The 21,671-nt window shown below is 46.3% G+C and overlaps 1 long non-coding RNA gene across 1 annotated transcript; it reads left to right on the forward strand.

Moving 5' to 3' along the window:
* Positions 1-1,445: 1,445 nt before the first annotated feature.
* LOC139234977 (uncharacterized) lies at positions 1,446-21,126 on the forward strand. The gene is made up of 4 exons (XR_011588377.1): positions 1,446-1,777; positions 6,749-6,873; positions 19,358-19,412; positions 20,843-21,126. It is a non-coding gene; the product is annotated as an uncharacterized lncRNA (long non-coding RNA).
* Positions 21,127-21,671: the final 545 nt, after the last annotated feature.

The following is a 21,671-nucleotide window of genomic DNA, read 5'->3' on the forward strand; positions in this document are numbered from 1 at the left end:
TACATTAATGATTTAGATGAGGGGATTAAATGTAGTATCTCCAAATTTGCGGATGACACTAAGTTGGGTGGCAGTGTGAGCTGCGAGGAGGATGCTGTGAGGCTGCAGAGCGACTTGGATAGGTTAGGTGAGTGGGCAAATGCATGGCAGATGAAGTATAATGTGGATAAATGTGAGGTTATCCACTTTGGTGGTAAAAACAGAGAGACAGACTATTATCTGAATGGTGACAGATTAGGAAAAGGGGAGGTGCAAAGAGACCTGGGTGTCATGGTACATCAGTCATTGAAGGTTGGCATGCAGGTGCAGCAGGCGGTTAAGAAAGCAAATGGCATGTTGGCCTTCATAGCAAGGGGATTTGAGTACAGGGGCAGGGAGGTGTTGCTACAGTTGTACAGGGCATTGGTGAGGCCACACCTGGAGTATTGTGTACAGTTTTGGTCTCCTAACCTGAGGAAGGACATTCTTGCTATTGAGGGAGTGCAGCGAAGGTTCACCAGACTGATTCCCGGGATGGCGGGACTGACCTATCAAGAAAGACTGGATCAACTGGGCTTGTATTCACTGGAGTTCAGAAGAATGAGAGGGGACCTCATAGAAACATATAAAATTCTGACGGGGTTAGACAGGTTAGATGCAGGAAGAATGTTCCCAATGTTGGGGAAGTCCAGAACCAGGGGTCACAGTCTAAGGATAAGGGGTAAGCCATTTAGGACCGAGATGCGGAGGAACTTCTTCACCCAGAGAGTGGTGAACCTGTGGAATTCTCTACCACAGAAAGTTGTTGAGGCCAATTCACTAAATATATTCAAAAAGGAGTTAGATGAGGTCCTTACTGCTAGGGGGATCAAGGGGTATGGCGAGAAAGCAGGAATGGGGTACTGAAGTTGAATGTTCAGCCATGAACTCATTGAATGGCGGTGCAGGCTAGAAGGGCCGAATGGCCTACTCCTGCACCTATTTTCTATGTTTCTATGTTTCTATGTATGCAATTGTCCAAATCGCAGTTTGAATTCAGTTTTAAAACCTGCCCATGCACCCCCCCGTGCCCCCACACTGTGGTGTGGTCAGCACTGGAAGGCACTATTGGGCACATGCACAACATAACTGCAGGGATTGGCACCCATCAACATTTGGGACCATGAAAAAAATAATACAACACATTTCTATATAAAATGCCCCTGTTATACTGCAGGTTTTGTATTGACGTTGCGAGACCTTTGGCAACATTCTGGTACAAGACCTAGATTCTAACTCTCGTCAGTCGGGCACTGCAGCAGCGGCGGGACTCTGCTTGGGAACGCTGTCCCCTCAGCACTAGCCTCATGCACCAGGCTGCTGTATCACTAACTAGTTTAAAAAGAACACTGCCCAGCCTTCCCATTGCTGGTAGCCAAACACGTCTGAATATCCTGTCAATGTTTTTCTCCCATCAGATACTTCACTGGAATCCAACTTAGATCCAAGGAAACATGTTCCAAATGGTGAGAGACGAGGGGGCTGAATTTGGTCAAGGCGTCCACCCGCCCAAGTGCCGCCCATGGCCGCCGAGGTACCGGATGGTACTTTTGGCGGGATATTCATGAAGAAGGTCCCTCGAAGGTCGGCGAGCGGCAAATGGATGACGTACGCTGCCAATCTGGGCGGCAGAGGCGCTTGCCGCCCAAGTGCCGCTGGGGATGGAGTCGGGCCCACGGAGGGTCGCACAGTTGAAAAAAAAAATCTTCAGGAGAAAAAATTAAAAACTATCGGAAGACCTTCGGGGGACCCCATCCAGGTAAGTTGCTACGAGAAAAAAAATATATAAAATGTTCACTAACCTTTTTTTCAGGATCTTCACACTTACCGTCGGGGACAGACCAGCGGTCCACCCCTGTTCTGCCGCCGACTCCTGCCCACAGGAATCTGGGAGCTCGGTGGGCAGGAGTTCTGATGGCATGGCGGCTCTCCCCTCCCGCCCACTCCAGCCCACCTCGAAAGTGGCACTGGACGGATCTGCAAGAGCAATGCCGTCGGCAGTGGGCGGCAGTCGGAAGCAGTGGGTGGTGAGTTGGTCAATTTCGGCCCCTCGGAAGTGTAGAGGAGCAGAGGGACTTGGGAGGTCCAGGTCCAAAAAGTAATCATAAAGGCCAATGGATTGTTGACCTTTATCTCAAGGGGGCTGGAATACAAAGGGGAGGAAGTTATACTTCAGTTGTACAGAACCTTGTTCAGCCCCTATCTGGAGTACTGCACTCAGTTTTGGGCACTGCATCTCAGGAAAGATAGTGTGGCCTTGGAGGGTGTATAGTGGGGATTCACCCGAATGATACTGTGCAGCAGAGCTGGTCTCCAGTCATCTTGGTTAATCCTTGCCACTGGACCAAGACCTAGCTCTGTCAAGCCCGTGTGGTGGCTGGTGTGCAACGGCCACCACACGTTAAAAAAAATCCACGCACAGGCATCTTCCACCCTCCAAGATTTAGTTCAGGACCTGGAATTTTAGGTCCTTCATTGAAACACCTGTGAACTTTTTGACGTGTAAGCAAGTCATCCTCGATTCGAGGGACTGCCTATGATCATGATGATGATGACCAGGGTTAAATTATGAGGACAGGTTGTGTAACCTTGGCTTGTATTCCCTTTAGTTTAGACGGTTGAGAGATGATCCAATCAAGGTCTTTAGGATTCAATAAGGTAGATACAGAGAAATAATTTCCTCTGGCATTGGAATCCAGAACAAGAGGGAACCACCTTAAAATTAGGGCTAGGCCATTTAGAAGTGAACTTGGGAAATACTTTTTCATTAAAAGGGGAGTGGAAATCTAGACTTTTTTGCTCCAAAAGACTGTGGATTCCAGGTCAATTGAAATAATCAAAACTCAGATCAACAGATTTTTGCTAGGTAAGTGTATCAAGGGATATAAAATAAAGGCGGGAAAATGGAGTTCAGGTACAGATCAGATATGATTTAATTGAATGGTCGAACTGGCCAGATGGGCTGAATGGCCTATTCCTATGTTTCCATTCATTGGTCGCTGTGTTTCAGTGTACCAATGGAAAGCTCTGTCTCCTCCCCTCACCTCTGGTTCTTTTGCCTAGTTTCTTGATTAATGATGAATCATTTGTGTCAGGAGTTATTATTTAGAAGGGAAAATGAGAGCCAGTTGCAGTTCTAGCTGTGAAATATGTGCAGGCTAAGTTATATTTTTTTTCTCATAGAATTAAACTCAGTGAATGCTGAGGAATGGAAATGTCACTCTTCTGGTACCTCAGCTTGAATTTAACCCTGACCAGCCCGGTTCAGGTTGTATGCCTGTTTTACACCCTGCCAGTTTCTTCTCCCTTGACCCTAGTCCCACCAAAGTGCTGACCACCTATCTTCCTTTACTGGCTCCCATGTTAGCTGACATTGAAAGCTTCTCTCTCCTCAGGTACTGTCCCTCCTCCCTCAAAACTTTCCTCAACCCCTCCGTCCTTGCAAACTACTGCCCCGTCTCCAATCTCCCTTTCCTGTACAAAATCCTTCAACAAGTTGTTGCCTCCCAAATCCGTGCCCACCTTTCCCACAATTCCATGTTTGAAGCCCTCCAATCCACTTTCCGCACCTGCCACAGTACCGAAACGGCTCTCATCAAAGTCACAAATAACATCCTCTGTGACTGTGACAAAGGCAAACTACCCCTTCTCGTCCTTCTTGACTTGTCTGCGGCCTTTGACACGGTTGACCACTCTATCCTTCTCCAACGCTTCTCCACGTTGTCCAGCTGGGTGGGGCTGCACTCGCCTGGTTCCATTCCTATCTATCTAATCGTAGCCAGAGAATTACCTGCAATGGCTTCTCTTCCCGCCCCCGCATCGTTACCTCTGGTGTCCCCCAAGGATCTATCCTTGGCTCCCTCCTATTTCTCATCTATATGCTGCCCCTTGGCGACATCATCCGAACACACAGCTTCACTTTCCACATGTACACTGATGACACCCAGCTCTATCTCACTACCACTTCTCTCGATCCTTTGAAGGACTGTAAATTATCAGACTACTTGTCCGACATCAAGTTCTGGATGAGCAGAAATTTTCTCCAATTGAATATTGGGAAGACCGAACCCATTGTTTTCGGTCCACACTACAAACTCCATATCCTAGCCATTCTCTCCATCCCTCTCCCCAACTTCTGTCTGAGGCTGAACCACAATGTTCACAACCTTATATTTCATATTTGACCCTTAAATGAGCTTTCAACCACATATCCACAGCATAACTAAGACCACCGATTTGCACCTCTGTAACATCGCCCATCTCCGGCCTTGCCTCAGCTCATCCGCTGCTGAAGTCCTCATCCGTGCCTTTGTTACCTCGAGACTTGACTATTCCAACGCACTACTGGCTGGCCTCCCACATTCTACCCTACGTAAACTAACGGTGATCCAAAACTCGGCTGCCCGTGTCCTACCTCGCACCAAGTCCCGTTCACCCATCACCCCTGTGCTCGCTGATTTACATTGGCTTCCGGTTAGGTAACGCCTCGACTTCAAAATTCTCATCCTTGTTTTCAACTCCCTCCATTGCGTCACCCCTCCCTATCTCTGTAATCTCCTTCAGTCCCACAATCCCCCGAGATGTCTGCGCTTCTCTAATTCTGCCCTCTTGAGCATCCCTGATTATAATCACTCAACCATTGGTGGTCATGCCTTGTGTTGCCGGGGCCCCAAGCTCTGGAACTCCCTGCCTAAACCTCTCCGCCTCACTACCTCTCTTTCCTCCTTCAAGATGCTCCTTAAAACCTATCTCATTGATAAAGCTTTTGGTCACCGGCCCTAATTTCTCTTTATGTGGATCGGTGTCAAATTTTTTGTCTCATAATATTCCTGTGAAGCGCCCTGGGATGTTTCACTATGTTAAAGGCGCTATATCAATACAAGTTGTTGTTGTTGTTGTTGTTTTCATGGAACTCAACGGAGAGTAAAATTGGGCGGGATGTTAGTCGGGCGTTCAACCTGAACCCGCCCCATTCCCTCCCGGCGGGTTAGGTTAATACTGGGGGTCTAGTGTCAGCACTGTCAGTTCAAGTACAGCATAGGACAAAAGAGGGGTGCTTTGCTCCTGCCCCACTTCAATAATGTGCTCCAATCTCTACCTTATGAGATGTGTTGGTTGTACTGAGGCTAGTGAATTTTGCTATTTGCTATTTGCCACAACCTCATCCAGACAGGATGATGGCCCTGAAATGAATCGGGCAGTGATCTCGGCACCTCACTTGCAAGGGGAAGGTGGGGGGAGTCACTAGGTGCCCACCTGTCCCATGTCAGTAAAGATTCTGCCAACCACCCAGGTAACCTCCTCCAGCCCTACAACCCTCCACGATATCTGCGCTCCTCTAATTCTGGCCTTTTGTGCATCCCGGCTTTTAATTGCTCCATTATTGGTGGCCATGCTTTCAGCTGCCGAGGCCCTGAGCTCTGGAATTCCCTCCCTCAACCTCTCTGCCTCCCTACCTCTCTTTCCTCCTTTAAGATGCTCCTTAAAACCTACATCTGCCCTAATATCTCGTTATGTGGCTCGGTTTCAAATTTATTTTGACGACGCTCCTGTGAAGCTCCTTGGGACGTTTGACTACGTTAGAGGCGCTATATAAATACAATTGTTGTTATTGTAGGTATTGAATTCACTGGCCTAAGCAAACAAGGCATCTGCACAATGCAACTGTACATTGCAGGTTGGGAGAAACCTCCTGGAGTTTGTTGAAAGGACTGAGTGGAGTAAAAGCTGATGGTAGTGATTACCTTGACAGCCACTGATAAAGCCGCCACTATCCTGCGGGTGATTCCCAGATCTGGCTTCAGAAATGTGTGACATTTGGCTAACGGCTACCTTGGGAAATCATAATATCAGCCTGTGGATTTCTTAGGGCACTTCCAGCTACGGTCGTCTTTCCCAGAGACATGGTTGGTGGCATAAGGGCAAATCCTAAATAATTCCCGAAGGTACCAAAACACCTTCCCCCCCCACCCCGACTCCCACCCTGCAAGTACAAAGGGCTGACCATGGCTACGATATAGAAAGCGCACAATGAAATGCCCCTGGGGAAACGAGCAGAGAGGGCAGATGGGGCCAGCTTTAAGAAGCACGCAGTAAGTTAATTTGTTGGAAAACAGCAAAGCTACGTATCAGGTTAACAGCAAACAGTTCGACAACAAAGAAGCGTTGAACTAAGAGGAAACAAACACCACTCATGGCAGCAAGTCAGTCCTCTTTAAGATGGTGGAGCCATCATCTGTCTATAATGTTGTTCATATAAAACAGCATGTGATTTTTGAGTAGCATAGAAATACACAGAAGTCACAACACAGAAGCAGGCCATTTGGCCTAACCAGTCCGTGTTGTCATTTACCCTCCATATGAACAAATTCTGATCATGTTTACCCACCCTGTTCCCATATCCCTTCATCCACTTTTCCCGCATTACAACAGTGACTACACTTCAAAAGTACGTCATTGGCTGTAAAGCGCTTTGAGACGTCCGATGGCCGTGAAAGGCGCTATATAAATCCAAGTCTTTCTTTTCTTTCTTTCTTTCCTTTTCTTTCCTTTTCTTTCCTTTTCTTTCCTTTTCTTTCCTTTTCTCTTTCCTTTTCTCTTTCCTTTTCTTTCTTCCAATCTAATCTTCAGTGTTGACATAGTCTCTGCCTCAGCCACTCTCCCTGGAAGTGAATTTTGTGACTGTCTGCTTCTATCTACACTGTCCCATTCTTCCATATTTTTATTACAGCATCCTGTAATCTGCATTGTTCTAACAAAAAGAGCGACGATGTCCAGTTCTTTCTTGATGATTGCCTTTTCTCGTACCAGGCATATCTTAGTGAACATTGGACACCATGGAGGAGCTGATCTGAGGTACTTTGTTCATGCTGACCGTTCTAGCAGTGTTTTGTTTGGTTGCTTGATTATATGTTTTATATTACAAACACAAGTTTACTGTCTCTTTTATAATTTTGGTGGAAATATGATTGGCCATTGTCCAGGACAAGGGGGCAAAATCTTAAAATTAGAGCTAGGCCTTTCAGGGGTGATGTGAGGAAGCACCTCTTGAGACAAAGTGTAGCGGGAATCTGCAACTCTCTCCCACAAAAAGCAGTTGAGACTAGGTTAATTGAAAAATTCAAAACTCGGATTAATAGATTTTTGTTAGGTAAGGGTATTACGAATTATGGAACCAAGGCAGGTAAATGGAGTTGAGGCACAGATCACCCACGATCTAACTGAATGGCGGAACAGGCTCGAGGGGATTCCTGTTCCAATGTTCCTGGTATGTGGTTGGTGAGATGACCAATTGGAAAGCAGAAAATAACTGACTAGAGCAATGTAGGCACAAAAAAAAATAGGAGGTGAAATTCAACTTCAGAGGTGCGGGTGGTAGGGGTGGTGGGGGGGGGGGAATGGAAATCTGGTGGGCAAGCTCCACCACCACAAGACCATCTTGCACATCTTAGCATTTGGTCTTGGCCTAGTTTCTGGCCATTCCAGCCAACTCCCACTGAAGTTAGGCCAGGGGCCCACCAGGATGACAGCAGATTTTTGGCCCCACAAAGAAAGCTTGTTGGAAATAAAAAGCATTGTTGTTTTGTTGATAAGCTGTGAATTCAGGTTACCACAACAATGACTTGCATTTTTACAGCACCCTTAACACAGAAAAATGTTCCAACATAACAGCTGTAATGTATTTGCTTCATGGGTTCTTTACTTAAGAATTCATAGCAACACATTGCTATTAAGAACTAGTTGGTTTATTAACAAAGGTTTAACAATCACACTACACATTACCAGTTCATCCACTAGGCTCACCGTAGACCTCATCGTGGATGACCTAGACCCAACTGACACGGGTTTTCTTGGGTCTTGCGAACATCACGTGACTGACTCAGCCACTCACAATGCAACAGCTCTACAACTATTTCAGTTGTGCACTTTAATCAAGTGCCCCCTGATTAAAGGGGGGGCACACTCCAAACACTTTCAAACAAGTGCCCCCTTGTTTTTTTTTTGAGGGCACTAAAAACACAAATTATACAAGTGCCCCCTGGCTAAAAGGGGGGGGGGGCGGCACTAAAACCAACAAACATAGACAAATTAAACTTTAACCATTAATGATCAAATTAAAATTTGGTTGCCGGGGGTGATGATGCACTCCAGTCCCTCTGGCGCCCACCTCTCACGGAAGGCCGCGAGCGTACTGGTGGACACCGCATGCTCCATCTCCAGGGACACCCTGACTCGGATGTAACTGTAGAAGAGAGGCAGGCAGTCAGGCTGAACAACGCCCTCGACCGCCCGCTGCCTGGACCGGCCGATGGCCCCCTTGGCCGTGCTCAGGAGCAGTCCTATGGGGAGGCCTTCCAACCAACAGCTCTACATACCAGGTGCATACATTACAACAGTGGCGTAAGGAATAATCGATACTGAGTCCTGGAAGGAAATATTGGGAGGGGTGATTCAAAAACAAACAGATAGATTTTAAAGAGGGTCTTAAAAAAGGAGCGGGAGGTGGAGAAATGGTGGGGATTAGGGAGGTAATGCAGAGTGTGCGGCTGAAGGCAATGCCACCAATGGTGGGCCAAAGGGAGGCGGGATGCACAAGCGGTTGGAGTCAGAATTCGGTGCGGGGAGAGGGGGGAGGGGGGAGGGAGTAAATTGTAGCACAGAAGAAGATTATAGAGTCCATAGAGGGATTTAACACAAGGATTATTTAGGTTTGTGATAACCCTTGTATAAACAATATAACAACAGGAGAACAGTCTGATTCCTTCTGTTTTTTGTGCACAAATGCTCTTTTACATTTCAGCCGTGAGGTGGAGGAGACTGACTGGGTAGCTGTACCAATTAAACAACCTAATCCATCTCCGTTTGCTCGAGTCTATACTGCGAGAATAGCAAATTATATCACTGGATCAATGTGCTGGAAATTGTGTGACAGGCAATCTGTTAGAGTAGGATTGATTTGCATGGATCCTTGATAGACAATACAACAAGCTGTACAGAGAAAACTCCCTCAGTGTGACTGGCTGATGGATGTGCAAACCCCCTGCAAAGTGAATTGCCATCTTGCAGAACTACCAAAGGTGGTTCATTCCCATTAGCAACTTTTAACTGCATTAAAAGCTAACAGAGGAGAACTGGGGAGACCCCCAAGTCAGATCATGCAATTTCGGCCACAAGTCAGCTGAAGTGCAGTTACCATGAAAGTAATTACTTTGAGGTAACTGACACAAAAGGGTATGCCTCTTCAGAGGATATCTTCTAGCTGACTGTGTACACTTCAATTAACCTTTTAGTACAAGTATTTTGGTGCTCGCTGGGAGAACACTAATGGCGCTGGCAGTTAGCAGTGAGGTATCTTCCTTAAAGGTTTTGCAAGGGCAAAGGGTTACGCGCTGATGCTGACAGTAATAAGTCCCCGAGCTGGCATAATGGTGAGCTCCTGATATGTTGTCAAGCACCACTGCACCGTACTGACAGCTTCAACCCAGTCTGCAAAAAACACTCAACACTTTACCATCGTAATGCCACAGTACCACTGACCCACAACATTTTGATTGGACTGAAGCCGTAGTCAATTGTGAAGTGACTGAAATCCGTGGCGTTTTCTGTCCACCAAATGCTCTCTGCTGTTCTTCCAACCTCTCGGGAAGGTGCGGCCTCATGCTGGGGTATGGTTCCACTAAACCCACTCCACTCGCCAATACAACCACTCCCTCCCCCACCCCCGGGCCCCACATCGCTCCGGTACTTCACCAAAGGGTGAACTTAAATAGTGCATTTTCCCCAAGGTTACTCAATTGTGGGGGCATCATAGCTGAACCTGATCCACCTCAAGTCATGGGATAGTGATCCAAAAGCAGCGACATTGGTTGATTTCCTTTTCCCTCCCTCGCTCTCATGTTTCCCTTTTCCCTCCCTCGCCCTCACGTTTCCCTTTTCCCTCCCTCGCCCTCATGTTTCCCTTTTCCCTCCCTCGCCCTCACGTTTCCCTTTTCCCTCCCTCGCCCTCACGTTTCCCTTTTCCCTCCCTCGCCCTCATGTTTCCCTTGTAACCCAACTGCCAATCTGATTCCATTCTTGATCCTGTACATAGGAGGCAAAGGAGACATTTAGAAATCTGGACTGTCTCAGATATCGGAGATATCATAGTAGATCTCTGTTACATTGTCTTTGGGTATCCTGTGCAGAAAGCATTTTAAAAAGGTGTGCTCCACAAAAGGGGCATCGCATGTTGCATTAGAGAACATGGTATATCATTGTATTATTGTGAGGGGTGGGATATAGCAGTGTGTTATTGTGAGTTGTGGGGTATATTATTATGTTATTGTGACAGGTATGATGTATCATTGTGTTATTGTGAGGAGTGGGATATTTCATTGTGTTATTGTGAGGGGTGGGATATAGCAGTGTGTTATTGTGAGGTGTGGGGTATATTATTATGTTATTGTGACAGGTATGATGTATCATTGTGTTATTGTGAAGGGTGTGGTATATCATAGTGTTCTTGTGATGTGCATTATTTATTATTCTGTAACATATGATGTGATAAGTGATAATGAAAATATGATCCATACAGCTTCCAATAATGGAGGAGCCATATATTCTGAGTCATAAGGCATATCACAGAACTACACTTAGAGGTGTGATATTATAGAGGTGTGATATTACACACTGTTGTATTGAGGGTGTGATATTTCAGTTTGCTACAGTGAGTGCAATGTTAGATAGTGAAAATATGATATATCAAACTAGCATAGTAAGAATCTGTTATATTGAACTGCACGAGCAAGGATTGTGATATATCAGACTGGCATAGAGAATGGTGTGGTATATCTGATTGGTATATTGAGAGATGTGGTATATCAGACTGGTATAGTAATCACTGTAGCATATCTAGCAGTGGGAGTATTGTGGTAATAATGGCATAAAAAGGAGCGCAGTGATATACTTGTGATATATTCTTATGACCTCACAAGCACACAGGACTTCACAAGATGGCTGTTAACTCCAGGAACTTGTCAGGTGACTTGTCACCTGATATCTTTATTGTGAAAACAGCAATGGCTGCATTACCACAGTAGTCCACTAGGTGGAGTTATATATTACACTTCTCCCTCCTTAATGAAGAAGTAATTATAACAATCATAAAACATAACTTGCATGGTTATACATAACAAAGGATATGGACTTATTTTGCCATATTTACAAATTAAACTTAACCACTGGTTTTCTGTTTCGAAGAGGATACCTTCGCTCTCGAACAGAACCTTCCAAACATGGTGTCGAACTTCGACTCATTCTAGGCTGAGCCTGAGGAGAGTTTTCCTCCAAGGGATGCCCTTGACCTACATTTGAACTCTCTACCACTTCAGATTGTTTGTCTGCCTGACTCGGACTCAGACTTAAATTCTGACTTTCTCTTGGACTGGTTTCCAGTACATTCGATGCAGGATATGCTACTGGTACTGTACTTGTAATAAGACTATCTGATGAGTCAGAAATAATCGAATCATTCCAACTTTCAACTCCTTCCACATCTGTAGGTAAAATATGATCAATGTGAACAAACCTAACCTGTCCATGATCAAACACCTTGACTAAATATGTGCGAGGACCACATATCTTCACCACTCTTCCTGGTAACCACTTTAACCATTTATGGTGATGGTTTTTCACTTTCACCTTTTGATTTAATTTCACACATCTCTTTTACTCTACCTCTATCATGATTCTCTTTCTGTCTTAATTGTTTTTCTTCTACGCACTGTGCCAAGTTTGGTTTTAACAACGAGAACCTGATTCGTGGCTGTCGTTTGAGAAACAACTCTGCTGGTGTTCTACCAGTAGTTTTATGAGGAGTATTATGAAACGTAATTAGAAAATTGGCCAATTTGTGGTCCAACGATAACTGTTGATTCTTTGGATTTGGATCCAACATTTATTTGATGAGGGTACATTTCACAATTTGTACTGCTGCACTATTTGAAGCAGGGTGGAACGGTGGAACTTTGGTATGTTTCACACCATTTTTGCTTGTGAACTGTGCAAATTCTTCGAAACAAAATTGTGGTCCATTATCAGACACAATTTCTTCTGGGAGGCCACATGAAGAAAATAATCTTTGCAAAATTTCGAACGTTTTACTTATTTTTATTTTCCACATTGGAAACACCTCTACCCACTTCAAATGGCTAGCAATCACAATGAACAATTGCCATCCTTCTAGCTCAGCAAAATCGATACGCAACCTTTGCCACACCCTGGGAGGCCATTTCCATAGCTGTAATGACACTAATGGTGGTTTCTTGCTTACCAATTGAAATGTAGTACACTGACGAACGATGTACTCTATGGGCCAGAAATTTCATGGAGATCGCCCCCACCTGATCCTTAGCGGTATTCCGGCGGTTGCATCTTTTAGAACTGCTGGAATGCCGCTTGTGCACGGTCCCACAGTTTTCGGGTGCTCCATGTCAACAGCAGCGAAGCGGTGCGGGAGTGAAGTGCAGCGGGCGGCCAAAGCGGGACCAAAGTTAGCGATCGGCTTTCCTGTATAAAGGAAAGCTGAACCGCTGGCTGAAACGGCTTGAAACGGTTGTCTGCGCATGCGCAGCCATTCTCCCGTGTTTTCGGGGTCAAGGGTGACCCCACACATGCACAGACAACAGAAGGACAGCACTTGTCAGTTGGAAGCTGTAGAGGTTAGTGGGAGAGTAGCTGTGAGGGTTTGGTTGGTGTTTGGAGTATTCTTTAGTATTTTCAGAATTATATAATACTACAAAAGAATATAATTAATAATATGAGTAATAATAGTTTTGATAATAAATCTGAAAAATAATAATAATCAATGAATTCATTCATTATTTAAATTGAAATATATATATAATATACAAAGAATGGAGAATCAAGCCATGCAAGTGGAGAGGGAGTTAGGTGGCAGAAAGAGGGCCACTCGTTTTTCGGAGGAAGCCCAGGAGGCATTGCTGGGTGAAGTGGAGGCGTGTTAGCATCAGTTAACACAGGGTGGGCGAGATAAACCGTCACCGTTTTTCGATCAGCGCTTATGGCGAGAGATCGCTGAAGCGGTGTCCTCCCTCGCGTCTGTGATGCTGGGGCCGAACCAGTGCCGCAAATGATGGAATGACATCGTAGGATCTGCGAGAGTAAGTACTAACTTTTATCATACATTGACGATTTACTGTTGAATAATGACACGTTTTATGATGTTGTAAAGCTTGGTGTCAGTTTTATTTCCCATCATTGATCTCATTGTGTTAGTGCGCTGTATTTTACATAAGAACATAAGAACATAAGAATTATGAACAGGAGTAGGCCATCTAGCCCCTCGAGCCTGCTCCGCCATTCAACAAGATCATGGCTGATCTGGCTGTGGACTCAGCTCCACTTACCCGCCCGTTCCCCGTAACCCTTAATTTCCTTATTGGTTAAAAATCTATCTATTCGTGACTTGAATACATTCAATGAGCTAGCCTCAACTGCTTCCTTGGGCAGAGAATTGCACAGATTCACAACCCTCTGGGAGAAGAAATTCCTTCTCAACTCGGTTTTAAATTGGCTCCCCCGTATTTTGAGGCTGTGCCCCCTAGTTCTAGTCTCCCCGACCAGTGGAAACAACCTCTCTGCTCTATCTTGTCTATCCCTTTCATAATTTTAAATGTTTCTATAAGATCACCCCTCATCCTTCTGAACTCCAAAGAGTAAAGACCCAGTCTACTCAATCTATCATCATAAGGTAACCCCCTCATCTCCGGAATCAGCCTAGTGAATCGTCTCTGTACCCCCTCCAAAGCTAGTATATCCTTCCTTAAGTAAGGTGACCAAAACTGCACGCAGTACTCCAGGTGCGGCCTCACCAATACCCTATACAGTTGCAGCAGGACCTCCCTGCTTTTGTACTCCATCCCTCTCGCAGTGAAGGCCAACATTCCATTCGCCTTCCTGATTACCTGCTGCACCTGCAAACTAACTTTTTGGGATTCATGCCCCAGATCCCTCTGCACCGCAGCATGTTGTAATTTCTCCCCATTCAAATAATATTCCCTTTTACTGTTTTTTTTCCCCAAGGTGGATGACCTCACACTTTCCGACATTGTATTCCATCTGCCAAACCTTAGCCCATTCGCTTAACCTATCTAAATCTCTTTGCAGCCTCTCTGTATCCTCTACACAACCCGCTTTCCCACTAATCTTTGTCTCATCTGCAAATTTTGTTACACTACACTCTGTCCCCTCTTCCAGGTCATCTATGTATATTGTAAACAGTTGTGGTCCCAGCACCGATCCCTGTGGCACACCACTAACCACCGATTTCCAACCCGAAAAGGACCCATTTATCCCGACTCTCTGCTTTCTGTTAGCCAGCCAATTCTCTATCCATGCTAATACATTTCCTCTGACTCCGCGAACCTTTATCTTCTGCAGTAACCTTTTGTGTGGCACCTTATCGAATGCCTTTTGGAAATCTAAATACACCACATCCATCGGTACACCTCTATCCACCATGTTCGTTATATCCTCAAAGAATTCCAGTAAATTAGTTAAACATGATTTCCCCTTCATGAATCCATGTTGCATCTGCTTGATTGCACTATTCCTATCTAGATGTCCCTCTATTTCTTCCTTAATGATAGTTTCAAGCATTTTCCCCACTGCAGATGTTAAACTAATCGGCCTATAGTTACCTGCCTTTTGTCTGCCCTCTTTTTTAAACAGAGGCGTTACATTAGCTGCTTTCCAATCCGCTGGTACCTCCCCAGAGTCCAGAGAATTTTGGTAGATTGTAACTAATGCAACTGCTATAACTTCTGCCATTTCTTTTAATACCTTGGGATGCATTTCATCAGGACCAGGGGACTTGTCTACCTTGAGTCCCATTAGCCTGTCCAGCACTACCCCCTAGTGATAGTGATTGTCTCAAGGACCTCCCTTCCCACATTCCTGTGACCAGCAATTTTTGGCATGGTTTTTGTGTCTTCCACTGTGAAGACCGAAGCAAAATAATTATTTAAGGTCTCAGCCATTTCCACATTTCCCATTATTAAATCCCCCTTCTCATCTTCTAAGGGACCAACATTTACTTTAGTCACTCTTTTCCGTTTTATATATCTGTAAAAGCTTTTACTATCTGTTTTTATGTTTTGCGCAAGTTTACCCTTGTAATCTATCTTTCCTTTCTTTATTGCTTTCTTAGTCATTCTTTGCTGTCGTTTAAAATTTTCCTAATCTTCTAGTTTCCCACTAATCTTGGCCACCTTATACGCATTGGTTTTTAATTTGATACTCTCCTTTATTTCCTTGGTTATCCACGGCTGGTTATCCCTTCTCTTACCGCCCTTCTTTTTCACTGGAATATATTTTTGTTGAGCACTATGAAAGAGCTCCTTAAAAGTCCTCCACTGTTCCTCAATTGTGCCACCGTTTAGTCTGTGTTTCCAGTCTACTTTAGCCAACTCTGCTCTCATCCCACTGTAGTCCCCTTTGTTTAAGCATAGTACGCTCGTTTGAGACACTACTTCCTCACCCTCAATCTGTATTACAAATTCAACTATACTGTGATCACTCATTCCGAGAGGATCTTTTACTAGGAGATCGTTTATTATTCCTGTGTCATTACACAGGACCAGATCTAAGATAGCTTGCTCCCATGTAGGTTCTTTAACATACTGTTCTAAGAAACAATTCCGTATGCATTCTATGAATTCCTCCTCCAGGCTACCCCATGTGATTTGATTTGACCAATAGATATGTAGGTTAAAATCCCCCATGATTACTGCCGTTCCTTTTTCACATGCCTCCATTATTCCCTTGATTATTGCGCGCCCCATCGTGAAGTTATTATTTGGGGACCTATAAACGACGCCCACCAGTGACTTTGTCCCCTTACTATCTCTAATCTCCATCCACAATGTGTTCATCATGCAACATTTGCATGCTAACAAAACCTAAATTGTGCAGTCATTGACGAAAAGACTGGGGTACAGTTAATTGGGAATGTGTACCATTATACTGTTTAGGTATGTATGTATGTGTGTGCTCGGTATTAGTAGCTGTTAAATTAGTTCACACACATTTTTTCTCACCTTTGCAGAAAAAACTAGCCGACAATAGGGCGGAGCTCCGCAAAATGGGTGGTGGTCCACCCAACACTATTCCTCTCATGGACCTGGAGGAACACGATGCAGCCCTGACGGGGGCACATGATCGCATCGCCACGTGTGTTGGTGCCGAACCAGTTGTCCCCAAGGGTAAGTCTGCATACTGCCTGGACTGTACTGCGGTAATATAATTCAATGGCAATATAATGTAGAATGTAATGTAATGGTGGGACCAAGAAATGTTGTTAATTGTGACATGATTTTTTTTTGTTTGATCACACTGTGCCAATTGGAAAACAAACTGTTTGGGACTGAAGTTTTGTTATGTCATGTACTTTCTCTATCCTTTGCTTATGATACTTTGATGTAATGATTCTCAGTAAAAAAAAATGTTTGTTCTCCAAATAAACCTGCGCACCGTGAATTGCTCTGACCCCTCCCCTCCCCTGTCGCCAACCATTAATGTTACATTTTTACTGTTGTACAGGTGGAACCAGCTGCTGCTCCCAGAGAGGAGTCATTGCAGGGGAGACGAAATGAGGAGATGGTGGTGGAGGAGACGGAGGAGATGGTGCTGGAGGAGCTGCAGGGGAACATTCCTCAAAGTGTGGTAACGCTGTTGTTGCAAGAGGAGGCAGGGGTGGCAGGACTTGATTGGTTGTTTCTACCTGCGGCCATCGGTTCCTCGTCGGAATCCAACATTCTTGTATTCCAGTCCGAGGAAGTGGGGCCGAGCGGACTACAACAGCGCGCACCGACCCCCATGGTGAAACCATGGCAGCTGATCCGCCAAAGTGGGATTGCTGCGCGACAGGCGGATGCTAGCCTGGACATGGTGGGACTGTCCAGGATGAACATTGAGTTGATTCGAGAGCTCCTTCAGTACATTGCAGGGTTGTCGGAACACATCGAGGCTTTAGCAGCCCGCCAATCGGAGGACAGGCCGGAGCTGCCTGCTGCGGTGAGGGAGAACACTCAGACCGCCAGTGTCAATGCTATGTGGCAATCGACGGTTGTGGGATTAAGGCACTGCACCCCAAGGTGCCATACCACCAATGGTGACAGCACCTGATCGTCGGGAGGAACCAGCTTCTTCCGACTTTGAAGATGTGTCCTCAGCACCTCCATTTTCTCCAGAACCCCCAAAGATAGTGCTGCCATTCTCGCCCCCCCCCACCCCCCCCTCCTCAGTAGTCACGCTCGAGGTGCTCTGCTGGTGCAGAACGGTCTGGTCCCGACGTAGGCAGGGCCAGGGGTCTTGTTAGCGGAAAGAGGAGGAAGGGGTCAGGGCCAAGGGTGAGGGGGGGGATTGGGGAGGAAAGGTGTTGGGAAAGGTGGTCGCAGGTAGAATTGTGGGAAGGTGCAAGGTCTTTTCAGTGTTGTTTATACCGTTGTTGTTGTTGTTGCTGTTTGTTCTTTGTAATGTTTGTTGTTGTGAACATTTTTATTCGTCAAAAATATGTTATTTTATTACATTGTTAACATTTAAAAAAATTACTACTTTTACATAAAATGTTATTCAACTAAACCATTATTGTACTGTGTCACACTCACTTCTGGGAAGGGGAAAATATACCCCATTTAACAACTTTTAGGAAAGACAACTTTAAATGTGTGATTGAGGGTGTCTCTTGTAAACTCATACCTTATCTTGGATGACCTAGGCACAACTGACTGGAGCTTTCTTGAGTCTTGTGAATATCACGTAACTGGGTAAGCCACTTACAATGCAACAGCTCTACCAACCTGTGAGCATTCTCACAGGGGCATACATTACAGTTATGATGCCTGCTTTAGTTGAATAGCTCCACAACCACACTGTCAAGCCATCATCATCATCATCATAGACGGTCCCTCGAACGAGGATGACTTGCTTCCACAAGGGTTCACATATGTTTCAATGAAGGGCCCGATGTTCCAGTCCTGAACTCCAATTGAAGGGGGTGCAAGATGCCTGTGCGTGGATTTTTTTAACGTGTGGTGACCGTTGCACACCAGCCACCAGACAGGGTTGACAGAGCTCGGCCTTTATCCAGTGGCAAGGGTTAACCAGGACGACTGGAGACCTGCTCTGCTGCACGGACCTAGTGCGCACACATATCGCAGTGTGGGCTGGCCCGTGCTGCCCCTGGGCCCTGGGCTCTTCGGGTCCCCGTACCCTTCATTCATCGCACCGCCGCCACGATCTCGCGCCGCTCCTCCGCCACAAACATTCTCCGTACCTCCACCACGATCCCTCATCGCTCCTCCACCGCAAAAACACTCGCCGCACCTCCGTCACAGTCACCCACCACATCTCAGCCACGATCCCTCATCACTCCTCCGCCCCGATCACTCGTCGCAAGTCGGCCACGACCTTCCCCGCTCCCCTGCTTTACCAGGGCCCCACTGATGCTCCTGCCCATGCTCCAAACGGCGACCTGGGTCCTGATGATGTCACCCAATCACCCACCTCGAAGCCGTCGCACATTTGTGTCAGCTCGCGCTGGAAGCTGCAGTGGCATGCTCCAGTTCTTTATCCTCCCGACCTGCGGTGGTGTCCTCTTGCCACCTGAACAATGGTTACTTGGATGTACACCTAGTGAGTGACTCCCTTCTCCTACCCTGCACCCCCCCTCCCCCCCCTCAGGTCTCCTTGCATACCCACTGACTGATTCCCTTCTCCCCCCTCCCCCTCAGGTCATTATGTTCACACAGTGACTTGGGTGAGGCCCCATTGCGTGGACACAACCCCTCCCCCCTCTGTGTGAGACAGTGAGCCCCTTTCTCTCTAATCCTATACTGGGAGTTAATTCAGTGCCTGGTGTGTGTCTGAGACAGTGAGCCTCTTTGAATAGCCGTTAGATTAGGAGAACATTTTTATTGCACAATCCAATCATTTGCAAGGCTTTTACAGGTCACAATCCTTGATAGACTTCCTGATACAATGTTTGCACGTTGATGAGATGCTGTTCCCGTCCACCACAGAGTCGAAGTGTCAATCAGCTAACACAAAACCAATTTATGGCAGAAACTCAGCATATATGTCAGCCCAAGGCCAACTGAACAAAAGGTTCTTCCAATTCTCCCAAATCACATTCAAATGATACAAAAGTTCATTTTCTGGATAGAATCATTTAAGTACAGTAGTGGTGGTCATGTTGTCGAAACCTCACATATCTGTTAATATGTACAGCACATATCATTGCATCAAAAATGTTTTTTCTTCTTTATCCGCCATCTTCCAGGCCACTGTGAAGCTACAAGCAAAATGGAGGGAGTGATAAGGCTGAGTCCAAGTAGGTAAGTACTCCAGAAATGGATGGTATCCAGTGCAGCGTTAACGGGCAGTAGCAGGCCTTAACAACAGATTTTAATGGAATTTAGGGCTGGGGGGGAATTTTCTGACTTTTTTGGATCTCCAAAGTGGGTGGGCGTTTTGCAGCAATGCTGGCGGTAATGGTCGGCCCAAATTACCGCTGGCTCTAATCAGGAGTGGTAACGGGCGGTAATTTCCATTTTTTATGAAAATGGGCAGTAGCTGGGCGGTAAATGGGCAATTTGAGAGGAAACTCTAGCCCTATGGGCCCGAATTTGATGAAACCAAAGTTCCGCCCGTTTTTTGGTGGTCCCCGGGCAGTGCGCGATTTTTTTTACTGCCCGGTACCGCTGGGGCTGAGTGGGCGAGAATTTCATCTTGCTTTTCTCGACGATAGCGGGAGCGGAGTGCAGCGGGCGGTGTACAGCGGAGGAGGCCTATCGACTCGGGAATCTTCGGCTCCGGAGTTGTGCGCGCGCGGCTGTCAAGCTCCACCCCCCCCCCCCCCGAGAGGCACCAACGAGAGGCCAGAGACTGCTGACCTGAGATTGCTGTTGGGGAGGGGTGGGGTGGGGGGGGAGAGATCGCTGTGGGGGCGCGAGGTAGGTGAGATCATCGTAGGGGGTGAGACAGACCTGGAGGTGAGATAGACTGGGGGGGGGGTGGGGGTGAGAGAGACTGGGGGGAGGAGAGACGGGGGGGGGGGGGTGGGAGGAGAGACGGGGGTGGGGGGGGGGGTGGGTGAGACTAATGAGTGAGAGAGACTAAAGGAGTAAATAAGGCTTTATTAGACCATTTATATTACTGCCTAACACATCATCATAGGCGGTCCCTCGAACGAGGATGACTTGCTTCCACATGAGTTCACAGATGTTTCAATGAAGGACCCATTTTCCAGTCCTGAAGTCCAATTGAGGGGATGGAAGGTGCGTAGATTTTTTTAACGTGTGGTGACCATTGCACACCAGCCACCACACGGGCTTGACAGAGCTTGGCCTTTATCCAGTGGGAAGGGTTAACCAGGATGACTGGAGACCAGCTCTGCTGCACGGACCTCGTGCGCTCACATATCGCAGTGTGGGCTGGCCCGTGCTACCCCTGGGCCCTCGCCTCTTCTGGTCCCCGTACCCTCATTCACCGCACCTTTGCCCACGATGTTCCAGGGCCCTGCGCTCCAGCTCTATTTATAGCCCCGACCAGCGGTGGTGTTCTCACACAGTACTGTAGCAGTACTCTAGCTGTGGCCTCCCTGCTCTTGTATTCTATGCCTCGGCTAAAAAAGGCAAGTATTTCGTAAGCTTTCTTAATCACCTTATCGACCTGTCCTGCTACCTTCAGGGATCTGTGGACCTGCACTCCAATCTTCCTTTGTTCCTCTACACTTCTCAGTGTCCTACTATTTAATGTGTTTCAGTGCCTGGTCAGGAGGTGCTCTACAATGTGCTCGAGATATATGAAGTGCTGTCTCTTTGCTGGCACAGAAGACCTGGCTCTGTTGGATCCAGAACTGGAGAAGAGCAGCAGTCAGAGGAATTATCAATGAATGCTGCAAGGGGCACTGATCACATCTCATCATTAATGTTTTCTGACACCAGACCCTCACCTCCTTCCCCCCCACTTGTAAATAAAAGGACAATCTCTCAATCCAGTACCCAACCTACAACATGACAACACATCGGCCCATCATCACTGGGGTAATTAAAGGCACGTTTTCCTGCTTGACTCTAATCTTCATGATGTAATTTCATATTCTATTTTATTACAGTAAAGTCCAAAGTATTTTTTTAAGCACTAGTTGATATGTCCTTACTATACAGTATAAATGCACACAAGGCCCATACTTGAGAGAAGGTCACTCTGTGACCAGTTACCTTTATTACCAAGACCTCAAGTGATGAAGGTGGGTGGAGCTTCCCCTTTTATACCTGGAAAGTCCAGGTTAGGAGTGTCTCCCACAAGTTCACCCCCTTGTGGTCAATGTTCTCAAGGGGTACAACTTGGATCAGCTTATACATGGGTTACAATGATAGTTGAATACATGACACTAGCCAACCTACACTTTCTGAACATAGTGCTTTCTCTGGGTAGCCACATGTGTCTTTTTCAAATCTATTCTAGTGCTTCCTCTAGATGTAACCTGAGAGCCAGTATCGCCTGAGGTGGTTGGCTGTTCATGCCCTACAAAAGAGTCATGGATCTGAGATAGTCTTCCTCACATAGCAGTTTAATGCTGGCAGGGAGCC

The sequence above is a fragment of the Pristiophorus japonicus genome, chromosome 2 (assembly GCF_044704955.1).
Source record: "Pristiophorus japonicus isolate sPriJap1 chromosome 2, sPriJap1.hap1, whole genome shotgun sequence".
Lineage (NCBI taxonomy): Eukaryota > Metazoa > Chordata > Chondrichthyes > Pristiophoridae > Pristiophorus > Pristiophorus japonicus.